General features: G+C 42.6%; 1 protein-coding gene across 1 annotated transcript in view; it reads right to left on the minus strand.

The window, feature by feature from the left end:
• NALCN (sodium leak channel, non-selective) overlaps window positions 1-7,424 on the minus strand; it is a 582,828-nt gene extending 575,404 nt beyond the window's left edge. The window contains 1 exon segment of the mRNA XM_043993194.1: window positions 3,943-7,424. The gene's annotated coding sequence lies outside the window, so the exon portion shown is untranslated.
• Window positions 7,425-7,719: the final 295 nt, after the last annotated feature.

The raw sequence follows: 7,719 nt of genomic DNA on the forward strand, positions 1-7,719 counted from the left end.
TCTCTCTTTTGATGCCTTTTCTCTTCTCTTTTGGCTAACAGGGTGAATAATGGAAGTGGAATCAATTGAAGTGGAGAGACTAGGCGCAATTGAGGGCAGCAGCATTTGGTAGCCAAACTATCCCCATTTGGTTTGGGTCATTTTTGTCAGTGTGGTATAGTGAATACAGTGACAGCCTTAATAAGTCCCCTACTTGTCCATATTGAGTATATGACCCTGGGCAAGTTACTACTCTTTCTTGTCCCCAAAGCTCGTAAGACAGACTATAAATTGGCAGAGTAGATGCTGCCAACTCTGTACATACCAAAGAAGTTACAAGTCTGATATAAACAAAATGCATAGCAATGACTTTTGATAGTACACACAAAACGTCTTCTGTAAAAGTTCAAAATAGTCTTTGTGAACGTTTCTGACACTCTGTAGCTCACTATGTCTCATCTCATAGGATTTTTGAGCTGGGAGGAAATTAGAGAGCATTGATTCAGATAACTGACATTTTACAGAAGAGGATTCTGAGGCCTAGAAAGGTTAAGTAATTTGCTGAGGTCAAACAGAGAAACACACACATATAAACTAGTTAGCATTAGACATGGGACTCAAACCTAGGTCCTCTGACTTCAAAATTCAGTCCTCTGGCCACCATGCCACTCTGTCTCCACCACCACCACTCTTGTCCACTCCACCTAAATCTGCCTAACAAAATGTTTCCTCTATCTGCCTCCTCAGATGTTCCCCTTCTTTGAATGTTCAGCAGCATCCTTTTGAATACTAATATGATTATATGGTTACAATAATTCCACAATCAGGGTCAAATAAGGGTTAACCTTCTTCAGAGGCATTTGCATTACAGATGAATTTAAAAACAAATGTAACAAAACATAACATAAAAATCAATTTTAGCAAGCAAACTAAATCTCCAGCTGGTAGATATACTTTAGAGCAGGGGAAGCTGTGGATGCTTTCTTCTCCTTTTCCTGGTCTAGTCTGCCTGGGAAAACAAAAAAGTCATTGCTTTGGGGGAAATCTAAGTTGAAAAGGCTGATTACATATATTGGAGTATGAATCTTCAAGAGAGTCTCTTATAAGAGCTTCTGAATCCATTAAGGTGGAAGCTTAGAACTTCATCAAGTCTACACTGGCCTGACAAGGGGCATCAGTCATATTCATTTTTTTTTGAGTCTGGCAGATTGTGCATTTGAACAGAACTTTGGGGAAAACATGAACTAAGCCTGGGAGGCCTGTCATTTACTTTTGTGCTGCCTTCATCATTCTCAAGATGTCAGTGGAAACAGACTATCATTCAATTCAAGCTGGATTTGTTAAAGGGTGATTCTGAACTTACCCTGGTTAGGAGTATAGGCCAGTATATTAGCCTGGAAAAGGAGGAATAAACCCCAGATGCTAAAAAGAAAAGGATTTTCCTCCTAATTAATGTCATATCCCCTCATTCAAAATATACTTTAAAAAGATACTTTATGTCATTATTGCAATAGTGTCTTACAGAGATCATAGTCTCTTAAAATGTCAGTCAGGGTCACATATGGCAGCAACACTTCTTAAGGCAATGAGATAGATAAGTTCAAGAGTATGAGGCGTGTATGATTATATCCATATGTCAAAGCTGCTTTAGATTACACTGTATTATTTTTAATGGGAAAATAAGGGACTTTTTGTAATCCAGAGCATAACTATAGGTGCCTAGGAAGAAAGGGCAGATAAACCTGTCTCCTGGCCAAAGGGGTAAAGAAAGGTAATTGAAGTTATTATCGATTTAGTGACTCATCCCCACCCCCATAAATCTAAAATCTCTATGTGACAGTTATAGACCTTTTTCCTGTTTGTATAAAAAAAGTATCCATAAAAAAATTCTGACACTGATCCTGTCTTAACAACCTCAGAGAAACTGATAAAGAACATGTGCTCTAGTTGCAGTTTTTGTAGTTTCCTTGGCTAGAAAGGTAAAAGACTTAATCGATCCCATTTGCTATGACTGATAAAAAAAAAAGAAAAAGAAAAAAGAAAAGAAAAGAAAATGATTCTCAAAGCCTCCTTTTAGAGTTTTTGGCTCCAATGTGATCTTAATCATTTTTAAACATGTGTTGTTGCCTTTTTCTTTCAGGTTTCTATCTATCTAGAACTGTCATCAAGACAATAATCAGAATGTCTAAATTTTAACAAGAAATAACAACTCCAGTTTTCACATGCTCTCCCACAAAAATCCACAAGACAAAAGAGAAAACTCCCCTAGAAAATCTGTTTAAGCAAGATTCTACCAGTTTGCTGTCCTTATTCTCAAAAACCTTTGAACTTTCAGGTTCTTCCCCAAAGCCACATTTTTTGGTCATTCATACAGTTTTAGCTCTTCCTAGGGCTGAGGTCTGCCACAAGTCTGAGCGGCAGAGTATTCCATCAAGGTCCAAGAGGAAAGAACCATAAAAGACAAGCCAAATGGCTTGTAAATACTTTCCTGTGGTTAGAATCTTAGAGGAGAGATTTTTAAAGGTGACAGCTGAATATATCTATTTAGCATGCCAGTTCACCTGTGCATTAGGCTGAGTGGTTGACCACACTACTACTTTGTTTCCTCTCTGATTTAATTTCAAACCGCAGCCGTGGTTATGAAAATATCAATAATGAACAATACCATATCTGTCTGTCAAGTTCTGATCCATTATTCAGAGTTCTTTAGGAAAGTTTGTTCTTGTTTTTAACCACTAGTAACATTTTTATTCACCACAGCCCTTTGAGGTGTGAAGTCACTAGTATTATTCTCATTTCATAGATGAATTTGGGGCCCAAACAGATTATCCCACATACAGAGGCAGATATGGATTCAAGGTTCCTGACTCCTCAGTCTATGCAGAAACCTATACAAGAAATAATATTTTCTCTTGTGAAAACTCTTATCTTTCCAATATATTTTATCCCCAGAGGGAATTAAATTATCTACCAGCATCTCAGTTCACTGTTGAAGGGTAGCCATCCTAAGAAAGGAGGAGGAATGTCAAAGGTTTAACCTATTACTGACGGGTCAAGGGAGCAGCGGAGGGATTAAGGCCAAACTCTCCTACCACCACGATCACTAAGGGCAGCTGAACATACATACCCCAGCTCTTTAAGGCTCAGGGATCCAAATGGTGTAGCTAAGCCAGGAAGATGCATTGTGTTGGTGGTTACCCTAAAGAGAGACGCTCAGCAGCCCAATGAATAAAGAGGAGGGCTGATAAGAAAATAACGAGCCAAGGAGGCAAGGAAGGGTGGAGGAGGGGCAGTGCGGCCTCCTTTGGAACCGACCTGGCGCAGAAACTTCTCCCCACACCTGCAAACAGCAAGTCTTCCCCTGGAGCAAAAGCAGCTGCAGTGGACCAGAGAAAGCCACCCCGGCTGCTGCCTCTGCGGGAATCGATCAGACCCCTCCCGGCTTCCAGCAGCCCTCTCTCCCCCACCCCCCAGCCCAACTGCACCTGGAACGGAGACAGGCCTGGGGCTTGACCAGGGGAGAGAGCTTACGACCCCTCCACCCTCAGCGTTTAACACAATTGCAACCAAGGCCAGAGGAGCCGGCAGCCCGCCTCCCGACTCCGAAAAGACAGCTCACTGCAGGGGACAGCCAGGGTGGGATGGAGAGGGAGGGCGCATCCCCATTCCCAGCGGGTCGCAGCTCCCACGGAGCCTGACTGTGCCCCACTTCTTCTACCCCTCCCCGACCTTTGGCCACGGGCAGCCGGGAGGGGGGACCCCCGGGGCAATGCAGATACACCCGCATCCTCCCACCTGCCTCGGAGCTTTAGTCTGCCCCAGCTCCCCCTCACCCCCTCCCTCCCCCATTCCCACCGCCAGCCTCCGGCCCAACCCCTGGGAGATGCAAAAGCGAAGACGCATCGCGGGCCTCCAGCATCCGAGCCCCTAGCCTCCCCCCAAACCACAGCAGCGGCGACCAACCTGTAACCCTAAGAATAACCATGGGCACGGGCATCGCGGGGAAGCGGCGGCGGCGGCGGCCACACCGGGGAAGCTCGGGCCGGGGAGAAGCGAAGCCGGGAAGAAATCAGTCACCAGGGCGCGCGCGGCTCCGACACAGGCGGAGACTCCCCAGCACCTTACCTAGCGCAGCTCCCACCCGTCATTGCGTGATCGAGGGGGGACTGGTGGCTGTGGCTCTGGGGCTATTTTATTCGTGTTGTTACTACTGGGCCGATGATTATGATAGTGTTGGGGGCAGTGAAATTGGGGGGCTGGGGGCTTCTTTCTTTTTCTCTATTTTTTATCTCTTTTTTTAAGTTGTCTTCGCTGCAGGGTCTGCAATGATGCTGTGGGCTGAATGGAGGAAGTGAGAGAGGAAGCAGAGCTGCAGTTGGTAGGGATAATAAGGGCGTCGGTACTGGCAGGTTTTCTCTGTGACTGCAGCCTTCAGTCTCAGCAACAGCTGGGATCTTCTCATCTAAACACTGCTCCCCCCCCCTTTTTTTCTCCCTCTCTCTCTCTATTTTTCTTCCTCTCCTCTCCCCCCACCAACCCCTGTCCCTGTCTGTCTGTCTTTTGTCTCTCTATCTTTCTGTGTCAATGTCTCTCTGTCTCTCTTTCTACCTTCCTTCACCCTCCCCACCCCATACCCCTACCAACACAAGGAGCATACACATGACAGGTGTACGCCAGAGACAGGCAACATGACATGCATGCAGCACTACCACCTAAAAATTAAAAAAACTCGAATATTTTTCATATTCAGATAAGGAAGACCTGGCTTTTAAATCCTGCCTCTGACATTTGCTAAGCTTCAAGAGCATGGGCAAATCACTCAATCACTCCGAGTTTCAGTTACATCATCTGTAAAAGGGGGTGATAATACCTGTAATGCCTACCTAACAGGGTTTTGAGGCTCAAATAATATAATGTATGTAAAGGACTCTGCAAACCAGAAAAGCAATATAAATATTGTTGGTGATGATGGTGGTGGGGCTGGGAATGGGGAAAGGGTGGAGGAGACAGGGGTGGTATGAAGATGATGACCTCAGTGATGAGGAGGAGGATGGTAGTGACAATGACGTTGATGCTCCTTTGATAATTTCTAAGTGGCCAATGGGCAAGTCATTTTTCCTCCTTGAGCTTCAGTTATCTCATTTCTAAAATGGAGATAATAATACCTGTAGGACCTACTTCATAGGGCTGCTGTGTGGCTCATATAAATTAATGGAATTAACTCACTTTGAAGTTTGTTGTGTAAATGCCAGGTATTGTGATTCTTTTCTTTCCAATAGGATTCAGTGTACATATAGTATTTCTGTGTACACAGAAGACTTAAGTATATGGTATAGTTTCACTCATGACCATGAAATAGCTAACTTTTTGGAGCTGATTTCATTGGTTACCTTTGGGGGTGGAATTCCTGCAAGGAGCTCCCTCCATGAATGCAGATCAGTACCTTCTTTGGACCTTATAGTCTTAGAGAGTTTTCTGAGTGCAGGAAGAGGTTATGTGGCTTGCTCAAGGTCACACACCCCCTATGTGTCAGAGGGGGTCATTTGACCATGTCTAACTGATCCTGATGCCAACTCTCTAGTCATCACACTTTAGCTAACTTGAATATGCCTTTTGGGGAGCTACCTTTCAAAGTGTATTGGCATGTCATTTGGTTTTTAATATTTTTCTGCTTTTGAGTGAGACTCTTCTGCCTATTTGAAATTTGAAATTTAAAGAGCTCCCTTAATGATATGTCCTCTGTGGACCAGTAAAAATATGTTGCTTGAAGCTTGATCAGAAGCTTTCAGACAATCCCTAATGTATGTAATAAAATGTCTGCACATAATCAAACCACCTTAGAACTGTTGATCACTACATATCACATAATTTTATCCACATGTACACCCATCTAAAAAATGTGAGAGTAAGTTCTCTGCAGCAACCTAAAGTGAAAAACAAGACATCTATTGATGATTATTCTGTATCTTCAGTACACTGCCAGAGTTCACCTCATATCCATCCGAATAGCAAAGATGACAAAAAAAGAAAGTGATCATTGTTGGATATCGAATGTAGGAGAACAGGTGCACTGAAGAACAATTAATGGAGCTGTGAAATCTATCCATTCTGGAAAACAATTTGGAACAATACTACAAAAGTCACCAAATTTGTGAATATTCATTGACCCAGTATTTCCACCATTGGGTTTATGCTCTGAAGAGATCATGTGCAAAGGAAAGACCACATATGGACAAAAATATTTATAACTTCTGTGTGTGTGTGGAAGGAAAGAACTAGAAAATCAAGGAGATGTTGAACAACTGGGGAATGGCTAAACAATCTGTATCATAAGAATGTAACTGTTATTGCATTTTAAGAGACAATGATAAAAGGAAGAACCATCTGAAGACTTGTATAAACTGAGCAAGCTGGACTTGGTGGCGCATGCCTGTAATCCCTGCTACTTGGGAGACTGAGGCTGGTGGATCACTTGGCTCAGGAATTCTGAGCTGCAGTAGGCTAAAAGTGTCTAAATAAAGTCTGGCACTGGTGTGCTGAACAACCTGGGATCAGAGGGAGCCACCAGGCTGCGTAGGGAGGGGTGAACCAGTCCAGACCAGAAATAGAAGTTCAACCTTTCACCCTTTGGATTCTGTAAGTGGCCACTGCACTTCCAGCCTGGGAAAAATAGGGAGACCCAGTCTCAAAAAAAAAAGGTAAGAAGCAAGTGAACAGAATTAGAAGAACCATGTGGCTCCAATAATACTGTAGCAATTTTGGAAGACTAAAGAACTTTGATCAATACAATAACTACCCAGACTCCAAATGACAAAAAAAAAGCTACTTATCTCTTCCAAAATGTGATGGACATAGACTGTAGAATAAGATGCATATTTTCAGACATGGTTGATGTATATAACTGTTTTGTATAAGAAGGCTTATTTAACACATTACTGCCTAGACAAGCCTGTGCCTGGAATGAGGGATGAGCACATCCCTCTTTCATCTTTCCTAAAGTAAGTGACCTTGTAAGTTCAGAAGATCCAGTGCAGAGGGTTAGAAGCAAGGAAAGAAGCCCCAGAAACTACTCCAGTGCTTTTGGGGGGAAGAGCCACCATCAAGAAGAAGGGACAAATCTGGCCTGTTTTACTGTAATTGATTGGAAAAGCTGAGGTGAAATGCAAAATGTCTAAATAGAGGCCTTTCAGACTATATTCTGATGTAGACAAATTATCAGCCTCTCAGCAGATTGTAATAGTAATTATAGGTTGTTACTGAATTTTATTCTAATAGTTCTATAATATGTGCTATGATTCTTTTATGCTTAGTATTCCTTTATGTGAGTAGGAATAAATTATCTGTCCAAAATCTGATTCATATTGTAAGTTGAGTACCTATTTTTCTCTGCTTCCTTTTGAAGAGACACAAGCATGAGACATGACTTACCTCATGAATAAAATTGTCCAAAGGATTCCTGGGTGGTGGACTTATGGTGTTGATGAATGTGAGAAATGGATCACAATCCTCTTAGTTAATGAAAAGCTCCCCTAGCACTGGATCTGAAATAGAAGTTAAAATGTCTAGACATGAGACAGAGAGTAGCTCAGTACTCAGATGCTTTGGGGCTTAGCAATAGTGCCTTTATATTATATGTGGGAATCTCATTGAATCTTGAGAGGCTGATTTGATTCCATCAACCCAGAGGCTCAATCTCTTTTTGGAGATGTTTAAGGCATATCTGACTTTGTTTTCTTTATT

The sequence above is a fragment of the Dromiciops gliroides genome, chromosome 3, assembly GCF_019393635.1.
Source record: "Dromiciops gliroides isolate mDroGli1 chromosome 3, mDroGli1.pri, whole genome shotgun sequence".
NCBI classification, from domain to species: Eukaryota; Metazoa; Chordata; class Mammalia; order Microbiotheria; family Microbiotheriidae; genus Dromiciops; species Dromiciops gliroides.